Source organism: Lotus japonicus, chromosome 1 (genome assembly GCF_012489685.1).
Source record: "Lotus japonicus ecotype B-129 chromosome 1, LjGifu_v1.2".
In the NCBI taxonomy this organism is placed as follows: Eukaryota; Viridiplantae; Streptophyta; class Magnoliopsida; order Fabales; family Fabaceae; genus Lotus; species Lotus japonicus.
This window is the reverse complement of record NC_080041.1, coordinates 78,945,484-78,958,107: the sequence shown is the minus strand read 5'-3', so window position 1 is coordinate 78,958,107 and position 12,624 is coordinate 78,945,484. Positions and strand designations below refer to the sequence as shown.

Below are 12,624 nucleotides of genomic sequence, written 5' to 3'. Positions count from 1 at the left end.
CAGATATTTTTTAGTAATATAAGCCTATAGTAATATCTTCACATTTATGATTAGTTTGAAATCGTCCCCGTGCTAGGGTTCCGGCGAGGTTCAGGAGGTATGGAGATGATAAGGCGAAGGTTTTCTCTGTCTTTGTAGATGGTATTGAAGACACAATGACATATCCCCAAGTGAAGCAGATATTTGCACAGTATGGGGTAATCCAGGGAATGTTTTTACAGTACAGAAAGAGGCTTGGACGTCGTCATCGTTTTGCTTTCGTAAGGTTCAAATATGAGCAGGATGCATGGAAGGCGATCAAGGGGGTAGATGGGGCTCTGTTCAACCAGTCTTTTTTGCGTGTAAACATGGCTCGGTATGATTTCTGCAACGACATGACGAAGAAATGCTCAGCAAAGGTAACTCAGACTTGGAGGGAGAAGCAAGGGACTCAGGAGGCGCAAAACACACCACAAACAGATACAAAGATGGAATGGAGGGTAAAGCCGATGAATGGGCAAGGTAACGGTCATGATGTGTTCTACAACTCAAGGGAGGAGGATCGTCGATATCTTGAAACTATTGCGGAGGCTACCACTAACGAGGTTTATACGATTGGGGTGTTACAGGATTTCCTTCATAGAAATGGGCTTGGTATAATCCGGGTTAAACCTTTGGGTGCGAGGCATGTGATTTTGGAGTTTCCCACGAGTGAGATATGTATGAAATTTTAAGTGCAGGTAAGGAGTTCCTAGAACATAAATTTTCTAGTGTAACGCCTTGTACTGTGGGGTTGTGCTGGTACACGAGAGATAGATACAACAGTTGCAGAGGAAAGTGATTTTGAGGTTCTACAGTTCTCAGATAGTGAAATACTGGAGAGAGTACAACACAGGAGAGGTAGAAAGAAGCTTGCCTTTGGTGCGTCAAGGGGAGGGAGATTAGCGTCGAATCCTAAAGCGAAAAGGGGGAGGCTGCGTGGGAGAAAGTCAGTTTCAGTGCACCAGGTTGTTGATCCCACCTTATCAGAAAACGAATTCGAAGGGGATGATGCGGCATCAAGGGCACGTCAGGTACGGAAGGTGAGGAAGAAGTTGGGGGTAGTCTACAATGGCAGAGAAGAAGTAATGATCCAGAGATTAGAGGCCCAAGTGAGGTTGAATCATCCAAATTTGCAATAGGAAGAAGTTGGGAAATCTGTGGGTGACATGGAATGTTTGCGACTGGGTGTGTAACCTTTGTCTCGAGTAACAGATATTTCCTTGTGTAGTGTGGGTTTTTTTTGCTGGAATGTGGTGTTATGGGATGCTGGTGGGGTGTTCTACGGTGTTTTGGTGTGCGGGTGGGGTCAAAATTTGGGTGTAACTGTTGGCTGGAGGTGAGTTTTTAGGTTGGTTTGAAAAGGAATCTGTGTTCTGCTCTTGTTGGGATGTTTTTCTGGTTTTTTGTTTATATGGTTTAGTCATGTTGCTTTTGATTTGAGAAGGAGTATTTAAATGGGTTTGTGGGTTTTAGTTACACTAGGCTGTTTTTTCCTCCTCTTTGATGGGGTCTGTTTTTTATTAACGGGAATCACAGGTAGAGAGTTGGAGTGTCAAAGGTTTTTGGTCCAAGGAAGCACGTATGCTGCAGGTTTATTTGGGTTCTTTTGGATTGGCATATGGAGGAAGTTTTAATATTGGTGTTAATGGAGTGGCGTGGTGGCATTCTGGCATGGATAGCTAGTTCTCTTTTTGGCGTTGGCTGTAGATGTTGGTTTGTTTTCTTTTGGATGTAAAGGACCAATTTGGGTTTGGGTGTTGACAATCATTTGTCAAAGGTTTCTACAGTATGTGGTACTCTTTTTCCTTTACTAGATTTTTATCCCAATTGAGTTTTGCCTAGTAAGGTTTTACACTACTAGAAAAAGTATTTTCTACATCAGGGTTTTTACAACGGTTAATGAAATACCTGATGTGAAAGATAAACCGGTGGCAATATTGAAATTATTGTGAACTTTTATGAGAGTTTTCACATCAGTTGGGAATATATCCGATGTGAAAAGTAATTCGTGAAGAGTTTTTACAACGGTTGATACAATAAGCGATGTAAAAGCTAAGTGCGGTGGCAATTTTGAAATTTTGATAAAGTACTTTTCACATCAGGTATAATGTAACCGTTGGGAAAAGTCCCTTCTTTATGATTGTTTTCACATCAGTTGGGAATATATCCGATGTGAAAAGTAATTAGTAAAGAGTTTTTACAACGGTTGATACAATAAGCGATGTGAAAGCTAAGTGCGGTGACATTTTTGAAATTTTGATGAAGTGTTTTTCACATCAGTTATAATGTAACCGTTGGGAAAAGTGTCTCCTTTCTTTAATTTTCGCACAAACCCGTACATGAAAACCCAAACTCATTCATTCACGAAAAAAACTAAGTTCTCAACTCCTGCACCCAAACCCTAAACCCTATTACTCACAAACCTTCCCTTTCTCTTCCCCTTCCCACCACGTTCTTCATCCGACTCTTCACCACGACGTCGTTCTCCGTGAAGAAACCTTCACCAGAGTCTACGACCTCGCAGCCGCTCCTGCTCGTTGCTAAGCCTCGCCGCCGCTCCTGCTCCTTGCTAAGTCTCGCCGCCGCTCGTTCTCTGTGACTCGCCGCCGCTCCTGCTCTGTGAATCGGTTTGCTTACAAGGTAATTTGCTTCGACACTGTCAATTCATTCCTCCGTTTGGTTGAACATTCCGCCAAACTCCTCCCCTTCAAGTTCCATGACTTCGACCTCTCCCTCCTTCGCATCCTTCAACCACACCCTTTTTCCCTAAGATGGAAATCGATTTCCTATCTCCTCTGTTGACTTAGATTTCCAACTTTTCCTTCTTGATGTCAAACAAACACCACTAACTCAAATTTACTTGACATTTGGGAGATATTTTATTTAATGGGTATATATCTGCCTCTGATTTTTGAAAAAGAACTTCCTGTGTTTCAAGTTGATAGTTATTATGGTTTATATTTGAAGATTCTTCACTTGTGGGTAGTGTTGTTGAAAGTCTCAAAACTTCTGGCCTGCTTCGTGCTGCTGAAATTGCAACTTCTTTGAGTGATTCAGGACAAAAGTGGTAAGTAATAAGTAATTTCCCAGGTTGATGATTCCATGAAAAAGGATAAACAACCATTTTTATCTCAATTTTTCTCTTCCTTCTTTCTACAGGTAATAAATCAATAGTATTTATATAGAGTATTTAACTGAAATGAACTAGGTCAGATTTGATCCCCATCAACATCTCCATTATGCTGTCATTTTCTATCACTTTTTATTTTTTTAATGAATGGATTGACAAGAGGCTGGTTAGGAAAGTCAAAAAAGAAAGTATGCTCTCTCTCTCTCTCTCTCTGCACAAGCTCCATTATTGAGCATAAGCATGAAGTTTTTTGTTTCAGCTGGCTACCATAGGTTTAACTGTAGATTAGAACCTAGTTAATTGGTGTGGTTCTTTGATGGATTCTGTATGGTTCAACTATTAATTTTCTATCTTTAAATATGATTTTGGGTTTAATATGAGCATGTAGTGGCCAAACTTCATATTTGGATTGACTTGTGTGGCAGGTTTGGGCATCTTCTAGGTGTTAATCTCCAAAGCATTGAGTGATCCATCAGGTTCTTTGTAAACCTTTATTATCACTTCATTTATCAATTACTTTCATAATTCTTTGGAATTTGGATGTTCTATCTGTTTCTTTGATGCCAAAAGATCATGAAACTTGCTTTTTAAATACAAAACTATTCTTTCATCTTTTCTTTACATACAAAGACTTGCATTGTTATCTAACTGTTAAAAGAGAAAGAATTATTCTGAATTGAAATTGTGTGTGATTTAATTATGTGTGATGACAAAGCTGTTGAAATTGCTGCTGAAATTGAGCTATTTAAACTGCTTCTTGGGACTGTTATTTGCATTCTGAATTGCAGGGAACAAAGATGACAAGGGGAGCTATCTCCATGAAGTGATGCACAATAGGAAGATTTTTTGCAAGTTGTTGCAGGGCCACGTCTTCTTGCTCTTGTTGGATCGCCCTCCTTGTTGCTTGTCATCTATGCATTGTTCAATTCTCTGGTTTTGGATTTGGTGCCAGTGTTGATTAGGCCGGTACTAAATGTTGTAGTTTAATATTTTGTATGTATGTGCTGACTATGAGGATAATATGATATTTTATATATATTTTAAATTTCCCTTTCTAATGGTTGGAATACCTTTGTCTCTCCCGTCAATTAATTATTGTTGATATGCAAGCAGTTGAAACTGAGAAATTCCGCTCTAAAATATGCCACGATTCCCCAATTGACTGTCACATTACAAGATACTTATTGCCACGGTTCCCCACTTGACCGTGGCAATACATGTGGTATGACAGGATACTTATTGCCACGGTTCCCCACTTGACTGTGGCAATAGATGCAACATATTGCCACGGGTTCATGCTTGACCGTGGCAATAGAGGCCACATATTACCACGATTGCCCTTTTTCACCGTGGCAACAGGCGAAGCAATTGCCACGGTTTGCCCTTGAATCGTGGCAATTGAACAATTGCCACGCAGGCTATCGCCACGGTTTAACCGTGGCAAAAGGGCGTGCGGAACCGTGGCGAAAAGCCTTTTTTGTAGTAGTGTGAACAGTGGAAATCGGTTACCAATTGATACTGGAATTTCAACAAAAAAACTAAGTTTTTCAATCCTGATACCTCTTACATGTCTTTCTCCAATTGACTGAGTTTTTATGTGTCTTTGTTTATTATTTCTTAAGGCTCAATTTTTCAAATATGGCAATTGTGTGCAGGTGATTGTGAAGAAAGCTGACAAAACTGGTATTCCAGTAAGAATTGGTAAGAAGAAGTAAGTTGCCTACTGTCTTGCCTTTTTTCTCTGCAGAATCAAGTCTACGGCTAGCTTTGTTGTGTTTAGATTATAATCTTGCTATCTTGTATCTTTCTTTTATTTATTGCTAGTATAATAGGCTATGTCTTTATCTTGGTCTCAATGCATTGGCATAGTTAATTGGCCTCCAGCACTACAAAGCCACTACTGCTTGACTTTGTTATGATCAAGTTTGAAGATCATTTAACTGAACAAGAAATATGGTTGGCTAAATATTTAAGATCAACTAGCTAAGTAGGGATTTCGGGTAATATGACTTATGCATAGTGAATTAGTGATGGTTGTTTGGATGAGGGATTGTTCTGATTTATGTTACCTTTGAATGAAACTGATATTTTTTTGAGCATGTCTTGAACATTGAAGTGTGATATTTTTCTGGTTGGATGGAGTAAATATTTTCAATGTAAGAGAGGTGTGTGATCAGAGCTCAAGGGTAGTTGGTTTCTGGGAATTCATTTCCATGATATATTGTATTCTGTTAGAGTATGTAATATACTTAGTCATTACAAGCTGATAATTTATGATGTGAATAGACTCTTAGTGGGTTAGTTTCTGTACTCAGGCTCTAACTAATTCTATTTCTGTTAAAGAGCTCAACTTGTACAGGGATTTATATACCCTCATTCAAACAACTTATAGATAGGTAGTTCCTTACTGTCCTGTATGACATTCTGAATAGTCCAAGCCATTGATTCAGATCTCATAGCATTTATAACAGAGAGAGAATCTGATTCAACAATCATGCTTATTTGTTTCTTTGAAGGTTCATGGATTGGAGCTTATTGCTTTAAAGTTTGCTATTTTTTTATCCAACCTAGAGAATATTAATACTGCCATGAAATGATCATAAAATGAGAAGGATATACAATAGTAAAATAGGCTACCAAGCATATATAGATCCAAATCCATATGAAAGGAAATAAATTAAGCATGATATTTGTATGAAACATATACAAATTTGCTGGAATACGATATATTTATATAGTTCACACTTCACAGAACCAGCACAAAGATCATAAAAGGAAAAGATATAGAATTAGAGAAGTGAATATGCATGAAAGTTTATTCAACTCACTGGAAGATATTGCAGGCAGCAAATCAATATAGAGATCTTTCTCCAATTTTTGGAAATGGCCAGCAGCTACTAGCTAGAAACTCAAAGCTGAGAAATGAGAATGATTGATTGCATGTGGTTAACCCTTCTGTTTTGTCTTTGGTGTTTTGTTCTCTGTTTCCTACTTGGATGGGTTGTTTCCAAGCTATTTCATCTTCCCTTTTAATATATCTTTATCCTTTCAAAAAAAAAAAGTGTAAATCATTAGTCATTCAAGTACTGTTATCTCTTGCATTCAGTACAAAATATAGAGCAAGAGATGCCTAGCATCTGTTAACTTCTTTCTGCTGGTTTTTGCTATATAAAGTTGATTGGTGTTTTAACTGATGCAGCCCATATGACTGGACTTATGCAGAGGCTGAGTTAAAAAGGCACCTTGGAGAAAAGATTTTTATTTATGGTAACTATGTCTTATATACTTATAGTTTCATGCCATATACTTTGTCTGAAGTATAAACAGTATGATTTCTTTAGATGCTATGCTTGATTGGGAAATGCATAAATTGTTTTACACATTTTGCAATATTAATCCTGAAAAATCATATCTTTCTGCATTAACTTGTCTGCATTACCCTGCAACCTGTTGTTGCTTCTACCCGTTTCAGAGAATTGCCTCTAGGTCCCAGAAGTCTTCCAACAAAATTGAACTAATGCAATAAAGACCAATATATTTAAATTAGTTCTAGATGACAGAACCTTTAATTACAGTGAAGATAATGATAGTGGTTAGATTCAGTGATTAATTTTCCATTATTGTGTCACTAGATTGTCTTAGCCTGTAACATTCCTGATATTGTGTCACTGTGTTAGTTTTCCAGATATTAGTTGGCTCTTGTGCTAACCTTTTCTTCTCATTTTCATGAACCTTGCCTCTTCATTCAAGCATCTTCTTAAAGTGATTCTTAGAAGTGATTATGATGCTTTCTATATAAGAATCAATTAGATTTCTGATTTAGGAGTGATTTAATTTCACTTATTGTGGATTAACATGGATAACATGGATTGCTGATCTCTGTATTTATTGCATCTGTTTATAGGGTTCAAAGTTGCTCACCTCCGCTGCTCTCCTAATTTATGCTTATGGTGCTGGTGGCTTTCCTGCTTGGGGCATTAATTTGCTGAACTGTTGCAGTTTTGCTGAATTGTTGCTGTGTTGTTGTTTAACTATTTTGTCCTAATTTCATGAGCTGTTGCTGTTTAACTACATTTAAAGAACTAGAATTGCTGAATTGTTCTAGTTCTTTTAGGCTATTATGTTTTTTTGCTGGGACCTTGGATGTTTAACTCATTTGAGAGAGTGTGTTCTCAAGATCTCTTTTTATTTTAATAAATTTTCATTAAAAACAAAATGTATATTCAGGTCAAATTCGTGTAAAAAAAAAATGGTTGAGCATTTACATCGGTTTTTAGTCTAACAGATGTGAAAAGTATACATTTCACATCGGTTTTTTGTCTAACCGATGTGAAAAGTATACATTTCACATCGGTTGGCTGACTGAACCGATGTGAAATGCATACTTTTCACATTGGTTGGCTGACTGAACCGATGTGAAAGGTATACATTTCACATCGGTTGGCTGACTGAACCGATGTGAAAAGTGTACATTTCACATCAGTTGGTTGACTTAACCGATATAAACCCGATGTGAAAAGGTTAGGAGATACCACATCAACATTGTTTACATCGGATAAAAACCGATGTTAAAACTCAAAAATACCCGATGTGAAAACTAGTTTTTCTAGTAGTGTTAATGAGGCTCATCTCTAGGGTATTAAATTGCATCCGCCAGGAATCGATCCCTGCACCTCCCCCTACCCAACCCATATGTCCACCAGCTCCTACCACTTGAACTACCCTAGGGGTCTTTCATATTTCAAATAACTCTATTATGATATTTTGCATAGTTTTCTATATTTGGTTCAGCATTGAACAAAATTAATGTTTTTAATTTCATTTCTATAAAAGTTAAAGTCATATAAGATAATATTATCTCGAGCATCGCCTTACAATTACGTTATAAGATAGTGCAACTTTAATATTTGATACTTATAAAAAATATATTAATAATATAAAATACAATTAATTTAAATTATTTTAACTTTGGTCATAATTAATCTTTTATCCAATAACTTTTTCTAATTTTATCATTAATTTTAATAATTTAAAGCATATAAATTAATTAATTCAAAATAAAAAATTAACTATTTTTTAGTTACTTTTTTAAATTATCACTAGTAAATTTTAAAACTTAATTATAATATTACTATTATACAAAATAATTTGTATATCATATTTAAATTTATCGTTTAAAGTGTCATTTAATTATTTTTAAGTATTATTTATCCTTTACTATTTTTCACTGATATATTTTCAAGTTTTTTAATATTTGACATTTTAATCATATATATAATTATTTTTTTTTTATAGTTAAAGATCCTATTAGCAGGGAAAAAACCACATTAAGTGGAAATGGGGTATCATCCCGAAATAGAAAAAAATATTAACAAAATGATATTTCTCCCCCACCCTAATTTTTTTTCATTACACCATATAATCAATCAATGATGGTTTTGTTGAATATATGTTAAATCTGGTCTCTTTATCAATTTTTTCCTTATTTTGTCCTGCTTATTAGCGTAAATTATCATTAAATGTTAATGTTATTTTCATTATAAATATAGCTTGGTTAAACTCAACTTTGTATTCTAGCTAGCAAAATATATTGATTCTCAAAATTACTCTATTCTCAAACGTACGATGGCAAAATTTTCATTTCTTTTTCTTTTCTTCACAGTTTTATTTCTCATAGCATCTGAACCAGGTATTCCTCTCCATTGTTTGTTTCTTATACAAATAGCTAAGTCAAATTGAAATATCATGTATACATTAATTGGATTGATTGATGCTATGTAAATATGTGGGCAATTGGTATTTGCTCTCACAACATGAACATCATTTGAAATTTTGACAAGGGGAATGAATTTTGCAGGTTTTAAGGTACAAGTCAATGCATTGTCCAAGTGCCACTCCGTTAAAGACTGTGATTATTTACGTTGCTTAGCGCCTTATTTTTTGGGTTGCTTACATGGAAAGTGCAGTTGTTATTCTCCACCCAGTAAATATTTTATAAAAAGTAAAGCAGAATAAAAGTTAAGTTGAGGCTGATTTTATAATTCAAAATAATAATTCAATGCCTCTAGGATTGTTGATATGCAATAAGAGGTTGAAATCATGAGATAAATATAACATCTTCAACAACATTTTCGTCTTAATATTTGAGTTTTTCTTTATCTTTCCAAGTGTTTTAATTTAAATCATTGATTTTTTATCATCAATATGAGAAATGGAAGTATGACCGAGGTAAAAAAAGAACATGAATTTTAATTTTGGAAAACAATAAAAATAAATCTTGTGAATTTATTATATAGGCAATCATTAAAGTATCCAAATCACTTTTGGTCATAAGTACAACTTTACCAACATTTTCTGGCATGGGAAACAAAAACAAAAGAATAAAAATTTGGAAATTAATTGGTTAGGAAATAATAATAAATCTTAATTGACATCTCAATTATACTCACACCGGGAGAGATAGAAAGAGAAGTGAGCTAAATGAGATATATGATTCGTGATGTGATATCTCTAGGACATCTGTATCGTTTTCATGCATATTTTCACTTATCACTTTACAACGATGGTTTGCTCATAAGTAGTGTAGTAAAATAAGACAATTTAAAATAACTTAGCGTTGAGTTAATTATATAAGGAGAGTATGGTGGTAACAATATATAATTAGGATAATATAATTACGGAAGGATATTATCCAATTGAATTGCAGTGTCGATGATTTCTTATCCTATTTCTCTATCTCTACAATTTAATTTTTTGCCTTTATGAGACAACTTCAATTATCTTTAATATTGATTTTCTTAAACTATGAATTACCTCTTGGCTTATTTGTCGACCTTGTCCCTTGGGTTTGATAACTTAGACTTTCATTCCTATATTACTTAAGCGATAGAATGCACTTACTCTAGTTTGAACGAGTGTACTTTTAGTGCAACAACCACTCCTTTTCTCTACACCACTTGCACCGTCCTTCGTCCCTTTTAAGCCATTATTCTTCAACATCTCCTTTTCTGTCTTCTACATAAAGAGACTGTTGAGAATTCAAGTGCGGAGTTGGAATCCCACATTGGTTAAGTATGGGTTAGGAGAAGACTTTATAAGAGATGTGACCCGTAAACCAAAATCCTTAAGATTTTGGGTTAAGATGTGGCGTCGATGTCTTTTGCTCCTCGACCCATAGACTCCCCTGTCTCCCCCAACAAGTGGTATTAGAGCCAATGGTTTGTGCGACCATGGAAACGACTCCATATTTCAAAAGTCTCCCTGACGGTGTGGTCAGTGTCGAGCGTCCTGTTGCACATGGTTGGACCATGGTGCGAACATCGGTACAAAGGTAGATATGCTTCCGCGGAGGGGCCATGATAATGTGGTGGTGACTCGCACTTGATGGGGAGATTGTTGAGAATTCAAGTGCGGAGTTGGAATCCCACATTGGTTAAGTATTGAAGAGGAGAGAAGACTTTATAAGAGATGTGACTCAAAAACCTAAAGCCTTAAGGTTTTGGGTTAAGATCTGGCGTCAATGTCTCTTGCTCCTCGGCCCATGACCTCCCTTTCTCCCCAGCAGAGCTATTTGTTGAGACCGTCTTGACTCACCTCCCCTTTGACTATAGAAATTGTGATTGATCTTTGTTTTGATTCTCTAAGCCACAAACTAAAATGAAAAGTATTTACATCATCACCCTCATCATGTCTATCATTCCCTTGCATCAAAATCCTTTATAACATGTTCCAGGAAACCAAAAGCAGAAAATAAATTATCCAATCATTTATATTTTATTTTAACCATCATTGGATCTTTATGTGCCCTAGACACGCTTTACGCCTTTTGAAAGGTTTTCCAAGGTTTAACCAAAGGTTTTCCAAGGTTTAACCATGTCGTCATCCTCAAAAACTCCACCACCACTTGATATAACACACAAGAAGCCTTAAACAAATTTCTCCGCTGCTTTAGTTTCCATATTGATTGTCAAACAATAAGTCTGTATCCAAAAATACACTTTCTCAAACGAAACATCCGACATTTGAAACTTCTATAACCTCCATGCCTCCCTTAGCGTACCATGCATGAAGCATAAATAATAGTTATACTGGTTATAATATTATCGTAAATAATAATTGTAATATTTAAATTAAGTTAATAATTGGTATCATAGGCAAAATAATTATTGTTAAATTATGAGAAATCGTGGCATATAAATTATTTAAAATAATTCTTATTCTTATTCTTATTTTAACAAAGAAACTAATAATTAAATTCTAAATTAATATACAAAAAATTATTAAATGAAATCAAAGTTACCAACGGGTGGTTGGTTCAAGCGGTACATGTTTGATTTCCCTTAAGAAAGGTCTCGGGTTCGACACTTGTGGATGGAAAAACCCCCGCAGGGAGAGTTAGCCCCTCGAACATGATTGCCTCTGAAGGAGGACACCGATCTTTCACAAAAAAAAAGGAAATCAAAGTCAATAAAATATAACGCCTCATTCAAATTTTTATGTATTCTCAAGTTTTACACCAATATTTAATTTCCTGTTATATTTTCGAAATTTATTAATTCCAAATTAATTATTAATTGGTAATTATGACAATTGATATGCGTAAAATTTAATTCCCAATAAAATGAACTTATTTATTATTTTTTCAAAAAAAAATATCGTTTATCATAAAACTATGAGAACAACTGACTGATATGAGTTTTAGGTTAAGCGCTTACAACCAAAACTTCACAAAAACCTCCAGATACAAAGAATTTAAACACTCAACACACTTCAAAGAAACAACCCAACCAAAAATGATTTTTAGAAATCTCACCACACGTAAGGACACCCCAATTTGATGTTGCAACAACCCAACACCAAAACAATCATACGAGACAAAACCCAAATATAAAAAACGATGCCAATAAATAACCCTAGAATTATAGCTGTAAAAAAGTATGAAAACATCCTATTCAAACACCAAACAACAGCCACATAAATTTCAAGCAATATAGAGCCTAAAAATTACAGCACCAACAACAAAGCCATGCAAACCACCCAGGATCCAAAAGATAGAAAGAAACCCTAAACAATAAAACTCATTGATTGTTATCATTTTCAATTCAAAAGTGGCACGACTTCTCACAAGTTCTTGACCAAACTACTTTTCCAATCAATTAAACATCTCATCATTTAAGAGTAAAAACCTGTTTGATAGCATAAAAAAGAATAACTACCTATAATCCAAGTTGTAGAGAAATTAGAAAGTAAAATATAATGTGTAATAATTAGCAATTTTTATTTTGGAATATTAATATTTGTTATTTTTAGAAGAAAAGGTAATTTTAGTTCCAACAATTTTGATAATTAATTTATGTTTAAATAAAATACCCTTATAATGAAAAAATGATGTACGAGCATGAACATTAATTTAATACTCATAGATAATGCGATTGTTTTTTTTTTTTTTCCGAAAGCAAACTTTTATTGGAGGA

The 12,624-nt window shown here is 35.0% G+C and overlaps 1 long non-coding RNA gene across 6 annotated transcripts; it reads left to right on the top strand.

Annotated features, from left to right (window-relative positions):
- The first annotated feature begins 2,356 nt into the window (after positions 1 to 2,356).
- LOC130716256 (uncharacterized) lies at positions 2,357 to 7,367 on the top strand. 6 transcript variants are annotated; one of them, XR_009011906.1, is made up of 7 exons: positions 2,358 to 2,661; positions 2,989 to 3,088; positions 3,577 to 3,627; positions 3,940 to 4,117; positions 4,807 to 4,862; positions 6,351 to 6,418; positions 7,056 to 7,367. It is a non-coding gene; the product is annotated as an uncharacterized LOC130716256 (long non-coding RNA). The 6 variants fall into 6 exon arrangements; XR_009011904.1 differs by having other exon boundaries at positions 2,357 to 2,661; positions 3,577 to 4,117; XR_009011909.1 differs by lacking the exon at positions 2,989 to 3,088.
- Positions 7,368 to 12,624: the final 5,257 nt, after the last annotated feature.